This window comes from Rhea americana, unplaced genomic scaffold (genome assembly GCF_003343005.1).
Source record: "Rhea americana isolate MKP2758 unplaced genomic scaffold, rheAme1 scaffold_516, whole genome shotgun sequence".
NCBI classification, from domain to species: domain Eukaryota; kingdom Metazoa; phylum Chordata; class Aves; order Rheiformes; family Rheidae; genus Rhea; species Rhea americana.
This window is the reverse complement of record NW_028186664.1, coordinates 35,504-48,646: the sequence shown is the minus strand read 5'-3', so window position 1 is coordinate 48,646 and position 13,143 is coordinate 35,504. Positions and strand designations below refer to the sequence as shown.

Genomic DNA, 13,143 nt, shown 5'->3' with positions numbered 1-13,143 from the left:
GTGGAAGAGAGAGCAAAGGCAGAGTGTGGGAGGCCCTCTAGGAAGCTGTAAACTTGGAGGTACAAAGGAATAAGTATCCGTGTGGTTATTGCGGAATGGGCTCCGGGCATGTGAGATGCATCTTCTCAGGATTGTGTTGTTGTCCGGTGTCCGTGCAAGACAGAAGCGCCTCTGTGGCTATTGTCATAAATGTATTTTAGCCTCCTCCGGTTTTTTAGGTTACTGGAGATTATACACTGAATTTATCCTGTATCTCATACAGCACAGAAGATGCCAAGGCACTGCAGATACTACTTCGTAATTATTGAACCCTTTGAATTACTTTAGTGAACATTTATAGGTAGTCTCTGGAACGTGCAATATCCTATATGCGATAATTCTTTTCCTGATGTGCTTGTGCTGTTCAGTAGAGGTGTTGCAGAAACTGCTTGTTTCCATCTGACCAGTCCAAGAGAGCGCTRTCRTCAAACCTGWCTGGTGGACCCCAGAGGGCTCTTGCCTTTGAAAGAGCAAAGTGTACTTCTTCGAATAAATTCCTCCAGTGACTTGCRGTTCTTCTGGTGGTTTCACGCAACRCTTTGAGAGCCCGTTCTGTCGGTTCCCCCCACCGTGCCACAAATTGGCGGTAATGTTTTCGGGGCGGGAGAACATCTGATTCGTTGCTGCCAGCCAGCGGCAGGGTCTGGACAGAGGTCCTGGGGTTGGCATGACCGCACCTCACCKTTCCCTGTCCCTCGCATGCTGGAGGTTGGGTTTACCTGGAACCAAGTAACACGAGAAACTGGTAAACACAAGAATTTGATCTGTTCTAAGCAGTYGTATCTCTGCCTCCACTATCTTATTATATCTCTGCATCCTCTATCTTACAGCCTGTGCTGTGTTTTTCTTGCCCTAATCAAATGAAAGGCAATTTATTCTAAAAGAAGAAAACCGGCTTTCCAAATTAGCCTCATAATTTAGGTTAGCTGGAATAAAAATCTTCTCCTTTTGCACAAGATATCCTGCTATAAAGCTTCATTTCCTATTTTGACTTATTAAAAGCATCTTTAATCATGACTGATAGCAAGTGGAGCCCTTTGGAAATCTATTTGAGATTAAAACTCTTAAGGTGTTACGTGTTTATTTTTGATGGGAAGAAAACCTCCTGTAAAAAGCAATGGTTGTCTTCATGCATCTTTTATTGTACTTAAGCAGGAGGTTGCTTAGAGGAAAAGTTAAAACTTATTCAGCCGGAGCTGTGACAGTGATGAACTGGCTTCAGGTCATCTCTTCTCCATGACATTTGCAAGTCAGCCAGTTGAGGGGCTTTAGATGTCTTTACAGGGCTCCACTGCCTTGAAACCATATTGCAGTGGGACTTTGCATTTTATTGGCTATGCTGGATCCGTTGGGAAGAGCTGATTTTTCCAGGTTTTTTTGGCATTGTTTCRCCGCTCGAATACACTTGCTGTGGCTCAAGAGCAGGCGCGAAGCACATCAGTCCGCATGGCGGGTGCATGCGTTGTCTGCAGTCGTCCCCCAGCCTCTCCAGGCCCTCTGTAAATTGATTTAACCGCGTGGGAATCGCTCGACCCACCCGGGCCGGTAGAGCACCTGCAGGCTGCGCCTGGCTGCTCGAGGTGGAGGGGCTGGAAGCGATGAGTGAGCTAAAGCACAYGCACGTCTTTCCATTTGGAAACTCCTTGGAGTATGAGTGATCCTCCTCACACCGGCTTGTGCTGCAGCCCTGGGTGTGCAGGTCTTTATGTCAACGGCTAACGTGCAACAATACTGGTAAGAACGGTGGAAAAGAGTGGGATAATTTGTATGGGAGCGTGTGATACGGCAGCTCCCAAAGAGCTTAGAGCGGCCAAAGACCCTCTGCGTCCCTGTGCAGAGCTACTGGGATTCCTCCAAGGGCACCAGCTCCGCTCCCGCAGCCTCAGTGCCAACAAAAATACTGAAAACTGACGGAGAGTGGAGATGGAGCAGAGCTTCCTTAGCTAAGTCACAGCTAAACGGGAGCAGAAACGGCTGGATGCTGGCAAGTGAAGCGCCGTCCAAAAGAAGAAACGCGGTGGAAGCGTGGTAGGCAGCGCAGCAGGAGAGAAAAGCGACCTGGTGGGCTGAGCCCTGTGGACCTGTCTCCAGAAAAGGTGCTAGTGTGAATTTTGGCTGTTTAAAACTGGATTGGACAACGTAGGGAAGCAGTGGAGCGTTGGCAAAAACCCACAAATACATACAACTGAGATCGGCAGGCAGATAGCTCTTTTCACCTCTCGATTTCCCATGCGGTGTTTCGAGGCCGCAGCCACCCCGGTGGGAAGACGTGCCCAGCAAGCTCTGGAAATCCAAACGCTGATGGAGTCTGCAGGCGGGAGGAGCTCCCTGCGGCTCGTTCGGCTGCAGGCTTCATTCACCCCTGATGGCAACGGTCTTCTGCCGGCGACCGCACTTCACAGAACTGTTTCCTGAGCACCGTTTTTATCATCCTGAGAAACAAATCTCCAGAGTAAGCAATGGTGAGAAAGRGTATTCTGGTTTCAAGAAACACTTTTTTTGGAGAAAAAGAAGTGCTAATCTTTATTTCCAATTCTCTTTATTCTCAGATGGAGGATTTTAAATTACAGTTAATGCCACTTCTGTAACTCCTTTGCCCATATATGATGGGACGTGTAAACTACAGCACAGTGAATGGATTACCTGCAACTAGTGGGATTTCTTGGTCCACTTGATATCCCTGGAAAATGCCAAGCTCTGGCAGAGCTAAAAGAAACTTCGGTTCAGTGGGGAGCAGAAGGACTCATGGGACTTTGTTCAGCACTATCCCTCAGCCTCTCCTCCTAGTGGAAGAACAGTGGAAAAGCTGAGAGTGTAGTTGGCTCTTGTGGAGCGTTTGACGAAGAGAGAATTACATAGCTGGCCCTAGGGATGTCTCCTGAGATGATGGGTAGTCTTTTCATTCTCCATTCCTTCTCAGGATGTGCAAGAACTTCTCCACTTTCCAGAGACCTAGTAGGAAGCAAATGTCAACTGTCTGTGGTTGAGGGTGGCAGATAACTCCGAAAGATGCCCTTCTGTTATCTCTGAGAAGGCACTGTACCGTCAGACACCATATCTCCATTGAGGGATATATTCAGAAACCATCTGGACATGGTCCTGGGCCACATGCTTTAGGTGACCCTGCTTGAGCAGAGAAGTTGATCCCTTCCAACCTCAAGCATTCTGTGATTCTGTGGTTAATGCAAAATTTCTCCCATTTTCCTGTCTTCATTTTTTTTTCTCAATTCATTCACTAAGGATGTAGGTTTTGGACTTTCACCAAATATGGTTGTGACAACTCTCTGTCTTCTTCCCCTTGTGCATTACAAGCAGGCTTTGAGTTCTCCTTTGGACTTTCCCAGAACCACTCATGGAATTAACGGTCCCCATGCCAGGCAGGGCGTTATTTATTACCTTGCCCATCTCCAGCGTGCACTGGTCGAAATGCTRTGAGGTCCCTCTTCAAGCTTAATTTCCGTGAAAGTAAAACAAAAAGAGGACCTGAGTATTCAAGTAAGGAGAGTAGTATGCAGAGGAAATTGGACCATGCATTTAAGAGGGCTGTGAAAGGGCAGTGGAGCCATGAAGAGTTAAAAACACGCTCTTTTTTGCAAAAGGARGAGGCTGTAGTGCCAGCTGCCAGTGAAACTGGACAAAAAGTTGATTCCCAAGGATCTTTTATCCTGGACAAGGCAAGCAGTTGCACTGTCTTGTCTGCAGTTGAGATGCTTTTGYGTGACTGCACCTCCAGTAGGTCCTGCCTCACCTCTTGCTTCCRTGATCTTTCCTGCCTCCATTTTCCAGTTGGCATGATGGAACTTAATGACATGAAGATGAGGCCACTTGAGCTGCAGGCCTTGCCTGGCACGTTGCAAACAGGGACTGGGACAGAAGAGGTGACCAGAGACAGAGGACGACTGTGTATGGTAGTTGGTGGCCACCATACAGAGCCAAACAGCTGTCCTCTGCTATGCYTCTAAGGTGGAAAACATCTGCTCAAAGCCAAGCACATCCTTGAGAAGGATGTGATGGGGAAGCTCCATGGCTGCAGTCACAAAACACCTGGATCAGAAAAGAAGGTGACCCGACTCTGATGTACAAAATAAAGGAGAGAGGTGTAAACTCCAATCTGGGGCAAGACACAAACTGGTGCTGAAGCCAGAACTGCAGTTTCATTTTGTGTGAAACCACGGGGCAGAGGGAGATGAGAATGCGTGACCGAATGCTGATCTYTTGTCTAAATGTAGAAATATGTTTTGCTATGACTTGTCCTGCCCTGAGATTTATGTAGTAGTAATTTAGTCAGTGTTTCCCCATAATTTTTCTCTTGCATCTTTCTGAGTATTGTGAAAGCATTGCTATTGCTTTTCCATGAGAGAAACTGGATTATGRATTTCCTAATTATTCTATATGTAATTCTGCTGACCCCAACACTTGCTTTCAACTGAGCTATTTTAAGAGAATATAAGTAACTTTTGAGTTCACGAGCGGTTCCCTTGAGACAGTGAAGGCTTCTTGAAAACAGTGCGGTTTGGAGATGAAATTCCTCGAGTGAAACACATTCACTTCGATACTTCCCATGTACAATTAAAAACTACCAGAGTTCTCAAAGAATTCTCGTGAGCTTGTTATAATCGAAGGGGAGCTCTGAAGGTGGGTGTTCCCGTTCTTGGTATAGTTCTCAATTTCTTCGCTATTTGCAAATGAATCGTTTTGCCGCTTGGCTTGTGGTACGAGCTCAGTAGTGCCAGCGTGTCAGCTTACGGCTGGGCAGAAAGCCTTGTTTTCAATAGCGCTGGTAGGACTCGTCTTAACTTCTGCTGTGTTTCAGATCTCAGGTCTTATAACTTCTGTTAAGGCTATATCTATATCGATCTCAGRGTATGAATATGTCATTTTATTTTATTTTGGGATGAATGTTTAGGTATGACTCATTACTGACATGAGGATGCAGGTGAGGTTATGGTTTTRCCAAAGTAGCTCAGCRRGGAGAGAGTTAGACTGAAGATCTAAAGGTCCCTGGTTCAAGCCCGGGCTTCAGCAAGGGGGGATCCTTGTTGCTCCTGCTCTGGAGATATTCAGGGCCCWCCTGGATGCAACCCTGCCTAACATGCTGTAGGTGACCCTGCTTGAGCAGGGCGGTTGGACTCGATGACCTCCAGAGGTCCCTTCCAACCTTACTGATTCTATAAAAATGAAGCTATTATTTCATTGCAGTTTTCTCTATGACTCTTTGCTAGAAGAAGATACATAAGGAGAAGATATTGCAAGATGATGACTCAGTGTAAATTAATCGTAACRTATTGATTTGGCACTTACAAATCTATGTAAGTTCATTAGTATTGAGCAGGCACTGGCTATTAAAGAACCCAAAGGTTATTTGAGCAAGAGGGACATTTGCCAAGGGACCTGATGTTGTCACTTGCTAGGGTTTAAAAGAAGGAGCAAAACCTCATAAGCGTGTTTCATAAGGGCACTTTGTCTCAAATCGGTCTGATAAAATCAGGCTTCTACAGGAGATCTGGCTGCTGATCAGGAGCTTTCTTTAGTGAATCATGTGCATGGAAACACATCATCTGAAACCTTCCTTGTGCTCGTCGGCCCATAGGTGATGTTCGTTCTTGCCGTGGTTTTTCACGTTGTATTGCTAAAGTGGTTCATCATTTTTGGTGAGGTTTAACTTAATGACGAAAGGTCCCTTTGGGTTTTAAGGAGCAGGCTCTTTTTTGTTGACTTAATACATTTGGTCACTATGAGGCTGATTTTAGCTATGCTAATCAGAAGAAAGCTAATTCAAGGTGTCTTTCATATAGCATGTCCCTTAAAAAAATCTGCTSGAAAACAAGCAGGTAGTTTGTATACTTATGGTCAAAAAAGAATTCTAGGAGAAATAATCTAGCATGAGGGTATTTTTGATATGCAGCTTGCAACCATGTAAAAATTATTCATTCTAAAAGGAATTTCTAGCTGGATGCGTATTTATTTTTTGATAGGTTGATGTTAAGTGGGCATCTCACATCTTTTAAAACTGAAAGGAAAGTTTAATGACTAAGAGATCCTCAAAGCGTCCTGTATGGAGCACAGATGCTCCAGAGATAGTGACCTTCTCCTCAAGGGAGTTCTGCTTTGGTTGTCTCYTCACTGGGAGGATGGGCTGGCTGCAAGGACACTGTCTCCTTTGATTCTGTCTTCTTGACACCTTTGAATCTCTATTTCTGGTTGCTTTGAAAATATATCAAGCAGAGAATGGCTTCAAACCAGAAAACGGTCTTCAAGTAGAAGTGGTTCTCCCTGCAACTTGTCTTAGTCCCTTTGGGGCAGTCTCTCTCTTGAGGACTCTTGAAGCTTTTGCTTTTTTTTCGATTCTAGTGGATTTTGCCACCATATCCATAAAGAAGTTGGGGAGATGAGGGAAAAATGCTGTAGTATTTTATATCTCTGAGGCTCTAGAATAATATTTAAATATATTCTTTGCATATAGCTTTAAAAATAACCCTGTTCAGTAAGATATGTGCTGTTCACGCATGTCCTTCTCAGAAGCAGGCCGGTTTATAAAGGGCTTTGTGGATGACAGCAGGTCTSCAGCATGCTGTGATGGAGTGGGAGTCAGCAATGCAGGCGGAGGAGGTGTTTAGGAGMTCTACGGAGAGGGTGCCACCGTTGCCTGCTGGAAGCTTTTGTGAGAGACTGTATACTCTGCCAGAAATGTTGATATTGAAAAAAAAATGCAAGGATAAATACATACTTGTCACATTTCAGCTATTTTTTGAATTTGGAGGACCTCAGCTGGCCCTTCATTTCTCAACTGTATTCACGTTAACGTGCACAGAAGGCAAAGCGGAAACCTGTGGTGAGTTCTGGTTTCGCTGCCCTTACGCAGCCCGTGATGAACGACATACAGGACTTTACAAGCTGAGACCAAGAGCAGAGTCCTCATTGCAATGAGATATTAAACGCAGCCACATTGCAAACGCACCCAAACCCAAGGTTCGGGCAAGTCCTCCCCGAAACGAGGTGCGGGCAGCCTCCGTGCATAAAAGTAACCACGTCTCTGACGTTTCCTAGAGTAGGGAGCTTTCCCACAGAAAGTAATCTGCAGAAATAGTGGGAAAATTTCATACTTATTCAGATATACTACCATTTTTTCAGTTTCAAGTGCCTCTAAACATCTCTTGGAAAGTATATTCTGGTGTAATGAATTGAGGGAAGCTTTCTGCTGATGGCTGTTTTCTGTAGCAATTTTTAATGCTCTCTGGGAGATTCCTGTGAACAGCTCTTTTCCTCTCCTTATCTAACGAAGCTGGTACAAAAACCCTCCAGTTGTGCTGATAAAACTGCAGTAAGTTACTGGTTTGAGTTCAAAAACTGCTAATTGCCTCCTTTTTGATCTACTCAGCAATGTGCGGTACGAGAGGAGCCCGATGCGAAACATCTGATTTTTATTTTGCTCCTCAAACTTCTGAAGGGTTTTTTTTTTTTTTTTTTTCCCCTCTTTTGCACTGTTATCGCTGCTGTTCCTGAAGGGAGCTGCTGGCTCCTTTCTTTTCGGTGCCGGGAGTGTTTGGCTGAAGACGGCTTCGCTTACGGACTGGCTTGCAAGTCTCCTGCGGTTCTGCCTGGGAGTCGGCTCCCGGATTTAATCCTTGAGGAGCGACCGCTTAGGAGCAAGCTATAAAAATCTCCAAATCCTTTAAGGGCGCTAAAGCAAAAGTCACAAAACCTCCCTGAAACAGGATGCGTTGSTAAAACCCGTTCTGGTTTCGCACGTGGGCAGGCGGCCCCGATTCCACCGCGGAGCTTTCCTCCTGGTCCGGTGCTGCAATCCCGCCCGAGTGAGCTGGAAGGAGCTGCCTGCGCCTTCCTCTTCTGCCTTTATCCGGGCGATAAATCACCTTAAAAAAAAGCCTTTTGCATTGCAGCTTGCTTGCTTGCTCTTTTTTTTGCCCACGCGGGCGGAGAGCCTCTCTGCTGAGATGAGTTGCCGTCGGAGGAGAGGGCTCGCAGGGAGAGCGCGCGGTTCCCCGCTTCTTCACTGAGCAACGAGATTTTAAAATCCATTTGGTGGAAGGGGAACGTTCAATGCTGTGTAGCCACATGATTTCTAAGCTGTTGCTCTTCTTCCCTGGCTTTTTGCTGGCTGGGCAGGAGCCGTCTCCCAGCTGGAATGAGAAAAATAACAATTTCCGGGCACACAGTCTTTGCGGGAACACCGTATTCCTCCTCCTTCCTCGAAAAGAAATTTTGCACGCTTTAGCTGGAGAATTTAGGTTTTATTTTTGCTCGAGCCCTTTTTCGCGTGCCGCCGTGGAGTTTTGCCAGTTCAAATATTACGTATCTCGGCGTCCCCCAGGCGCGATTTCATCTAATCTCCCGGCCCAAATGCGCGCGAGAGACCCGTTAAGCCTTTTAGCACCCAAAACCAGGCTGTGTTGACATTCGGCGCGCTCCATCTGCCGCTGYGTTTGTCTGAAGCTAACGTATTTGAGAGCAATTCGCTGGCTTGGTYGGAGTCCAAAATGTCCAAAATACCATATGGGCACTTTCAAGTTAATTAGCATTTAAAAACGCAACCTCCGAGTTTAGGACGTTGTGAACCCTAAMCCCTCAGCCTTCCCGAATGTATCTCCAGCTCGGGCTCTTCTTGCAGCGCGAGGTGTTTTACSTGGTGAGGTTTTATCCAGGGTAACTCTCCGCCGCGCCGCGTGCTGCGTTGCAGACACGTGCTGCCTCCCGCCGCCCCGTACGGCGACAGGGTGCGCGAAGTAGCTGTCGCCCGGCGTCTTGGCTAGAGCGAGCCGCTCCGGGAGCGAGCGCCTGCCCTCTTCCCGGCGGTCCCACTCCTCTTTTCCACCGTTCCTGCTATCTGCCTTGTGGCAAGGGTGCCTGCAAGCAACATCTGCTCCGGCTTTGCACCGCGGACACTTGACCTTTCTTTTCTTATTCTTTTCTTTTCTTTTTCCCAGCGATAATCACCGATCCCGTAACGTCGTAATGAGCGGTCGGGGGTTGCCTGTTGCTCCYGTCCCAGGAGATCTTGCTTGAGTGTAGGAGATGTTCAGTGCAAAAGCGGGAAGGTTGCTTTGGAAATTGGGCTTGATGAGATGGGGAGGATGATACCAGTGTGAGGGGAGAACATGGCTTGCAAAACACAAAGGGGGGAGCTTTTTAAGAGAAATCCTTAATTACTGGACAGGTTTTGTAGCGTTAATTCTTGCATAGGCACTTGGGGGGAGGCTCAGGTTGATACACAGACACGTACACAAATCGCAGATGGGTTGAYGTTAGAAGGGACCTCTGGAGATCATCTAGCCAACCGCCGATCGTCTAGTCCAACCCGGCTGGGGYTGGTGCACTCTGCAGAGCACACRCGAGCCACGGGGCTGGGGAGGCCGGGGGCTTGGCGTCGCCCCTGCCGTACCGCCTTTGCCGTAGGTAGGGCAAGTCCCCAACTGGCAAATTAAATCAGAGCACCCGGAAGTAAGAGAAATGGAAAATGCTGCATGACCAGGCAGGGGATTTTCTTTTCTCCCTTCGCYGTGAGCGCCTTGCTGCAGAGCCAGCAAAGTCATCGATCATGTTGCAAAGTCTGTAAAATACATCTCAAAATTCTGACGCTGGTAGCTCAACATTTAGCTCTCCTGATCGGTGAAGTGCCRGTCCCACAGGGTCCGCCAGTGTTTGCAGCAACAAATCCACTTAAGTGGAAAGCAGCATCTTGCCGCACAAAACATTCGAATTGTTTGCTGTCAAAATGCATCTTTATGACACTTGGAGCGGTGGCGAACGAAGCGGACGTGCAATCTTGTGCCAAGTTGCCCGAGCTGGGCTGACTTAGGCCCATTTCTCAGCTTTTGGAAGACCTGTGGGACCCCGGTTGGTTTCCCAGCGTGTCAGTGTTCCTGGCTGTGCAATGGGGATATCCCTTGCTTGTTCTGGTCTTTTAAATCCGTAAACCTTTCTTCACAATCTTCCTGCGTGTTGAGAAGCTGGGGGCACGGACCTGTTTCTGACACRTCTGTAGGTATCTAACGTGGTAGAGGCCCTTCCTGGATGCCACTGTCATCGAAACCGTAATGTTTGGACCTGGCTGTTATGAATGCCAGCTGGGCAGGTCAGAAGAGAGGAATTAAATACAATAAATAAAGAAAAATAAATAAGTAAGTATATACAGTGAAGTACAAGAGAAGGCATTGGAGATGCAGGCTGAAGACCGTTCCATCCCCGTAGCCTGGCACGCGGTGGCGACGCGCACGTTGCACCGAGCGGCGTTTCTGCACGGTTGGCATAAACACCCGGTCGTGAGCGCCAGCCCGCGGAGACAAGAGCTCCGACTTGCTCGCGGGCAGGCAGATGTGCCTGGCTGCCTCTCCGTTACGAGCCCCGTGGAAATGCTGTCGCTGGAGTCGCCGTAGGATGTCTCCCCGCGTGGCTGGAGAAGCAGATGGTGCCCGGTGACGTCCTCCTGCCCTCCGCGTGCGTCTCAGCGTGGTTCCCAGCCACCTGCGCCGCTCAGTTGCAAGCTCGGCGGAGCCCGGGGGGACGAGTCCTCGGGCGGTGGGAGGAGAGCGCGTTCCCGCCGGCGGGAGCTGGGGCRGTGGGATACCGCGCTCCAGACGGATGGGCTTTTCCGGTTCGGACRAAGCGTACTTACTCAGACTGTAATTAATTATTCCGTTGCAGCCACGTGAATCGAGCAAAGCTCCATCCAGCTCTCCTTCACCGAAGCAGGTGGCTCCTGTAAGCACGTCGCACCATACGCAGGAAAAGACAGAGGTGAAAACGGTCCAACAGGAGGAAAAACGAGCTATTTACAGCCGGCGTGAGCAGGAAGAGGAACAGTTACTCTGTTGCTCTCTTTAAACTTAAGATCCTGTCCTAGTTAMGGGCCTGATGTAGTTGTCACCCATCACCCTCATTACTGCACAGGAAAGAAAAACATGCACTGAGATGTCTTTTGAGGTCCTCATTTTAAAAATAACAAAGATAAAGAAGGAAATAAGTAGCTCTGTCTTGGGGCAGCGTGGGTCAAAGCCTCCCAAACCCACTGCAATTCTCCAAGGATGCCAGCAAACATATGGATGGGGGAAACTGCGTCGCCAAAGGCTTTCCACAAGAGAAAAGCAAAGATTTACTCAAAGAAACTAAGCGGTTGCAGGATGAGAGGGGAGCTCCTTGCTAGAGGAATAATTTTTTAAAAGATAAAAGCCCAGGGTTGGAGTAAACAGCGAGCTTTTCTGATGAAGGGGGTTGCGGAGCTCTGCAGCAATGTGGGCTGGGMGCTGCGCTGGTTCAGCGGTTTCATAACTGACCTAGAAAAGGGAACGCGGGCCGAGGAGACAAAGTTTTGCTTGTGGTTTTAAATTATTCAGGCCAGCAGAAAGGAGGGCCGAACAGGAAGGCTTGCAGTCGCCTCTCAGGAGACGGAGTGAAATGGCATGGTGATGAAATTTAGCATCAGTGAAAGTGAAGTGATGCATGCAAAGAAAGAGCAGTCTTAATTCCACATCCAAAACGATGGGGTGTGAGCTGGCCATTCCTGCTCTGGAGCAGAGAGTCCCGCTGGCATGTCAATCAGCGCTGTGAAAACCTCCGCTCAGTGCTCAGGACCCGTCAAAAAAGCAGTTCCCGAGGTAGGAATTAATCGGGAAAGGACTTGAGGACTGGAGAAGTCCCTACAGCCTGATGACTTACGCAGTCTTACATGTTGTGGTCCAATTTTTGTAGCCGCCTCCCCACTTCATATCACAGTAAGCGACTTGGGAATTAGGGACTGGCAGTCCTCATCCAAGTTCTGGCATGGACCTTCTGTGCAGAAAACACYGTCATCTCGTTGAGTCTTAATGTCCATGTTTAGAAAAAAAGATGCTGTTTGTCCTTGCTCACTGCGGTGGGACCTAAGCAAGCTCTGGGGATGACCCTGGCAAAGCTGTTGAGATCCTGATGCTGCTCGCTTGGGTCTCACGTTATCCTGCTGTTGGGTGATTTTGAACAGCGAAGGTTTTCAAGCAGGGCTTTGAAGACACTACAGTTGTCAGCTGCTAGAATGTTACTGCACGTCCTCAAGCTGATGAGGTGCCTTCTAGAAACGCAGCTGTTACTTCTGCAGCGTTTGTCCTTGGAACAAATTGCTGCTCCTGGCATCCTTAGCAGKATTTCCCAGGCCCATGCTCAGCTCCGCTCACTGGTAAGGAACTACCTTCTTGCTTCRATTTGCTCTCGGCTCCGGGACTTTACTTTTGTACGCTCGCTGCTCCCTGCTCATCCTACATGTGGATGTACTTAAAGGTGACATGGTGTAACCCCGACTGTTTCAGTGCAGTCTCTGCCCTCTTGCCGAGCTCATCAGGGCTGAAACATCGCAGGGGATATCAGCATTTACTTTTTGCAATGCAGACCGCRCTACCCAGTCTTCTGAAAAAGAAGTTGGGTGGGGACGTGTTCTCCTAAGAGAAATCTGCAGATAGACTTGAAAAAAAATGTGGGTTTTTTTTCCRGTTATGTGGACTTCTCTAGGAAAAAAAGATCAGTCTTCTCCCAACAAATGTGACCTCGTTAGTCATTTCTGCTCGGCTCTGGACAGACTCGTTGGTCGTTACCCGTCATTAATGGGGATATGAGGCCTTAGCTGCACAGACTGATGGCAAGCAGGTTTTCACCAAGGCTGGGATTCCTCTGAGGAAGTGTGAAAATGCAGATGTGTTATTCCTCTGATCTTACCTGAGGGAGGATTGGAKGAATACGCCTTGGTCTCCATTAAGTTTTGCAGTCTTCTGCTGTCATAAATTACTTGAATCCTTCCAGCTCGGTATTTCCGTAGCGAACATTATTACATAGRGTGGAGCCGCAGGTCGGTGTTTCAAGAAGAACTCTAGCAGCTTCTTTATCTTTCTGTGAAGCAACAAACAGTGTTATTTTAGCATTACTGCTGTGCATGTCTTGCTTTGGATTAATCAAATACAGAAGGAAGTAAATAATTGCGGGGAGCATTAATTTTGCATGACTTAAATAGTTTTCAGGAACTTCTTTACCATAGAGACTTGTCTTAACATAGGAAAGGATATGACACATGTCTCTTGCCCAGAAGTTATGGTGATTGACRGCCTGTCAAGTTCTGTTGCTATG

General features: G+C 47.7%; 1 protein-coding gene across 6 annotated transcripts in view; it reads left to right on the top strand.

Annotated features, from left to right (window-relative positions):
- Window positions 1-13,143, top strand: part of FAM168A (family with sequence similarity 168 member A) — a 165,989-nt gene that overhangs the window by 121,844 nt on the left and 31,002 nt on the right. The window lies entirely within an intron of this gene.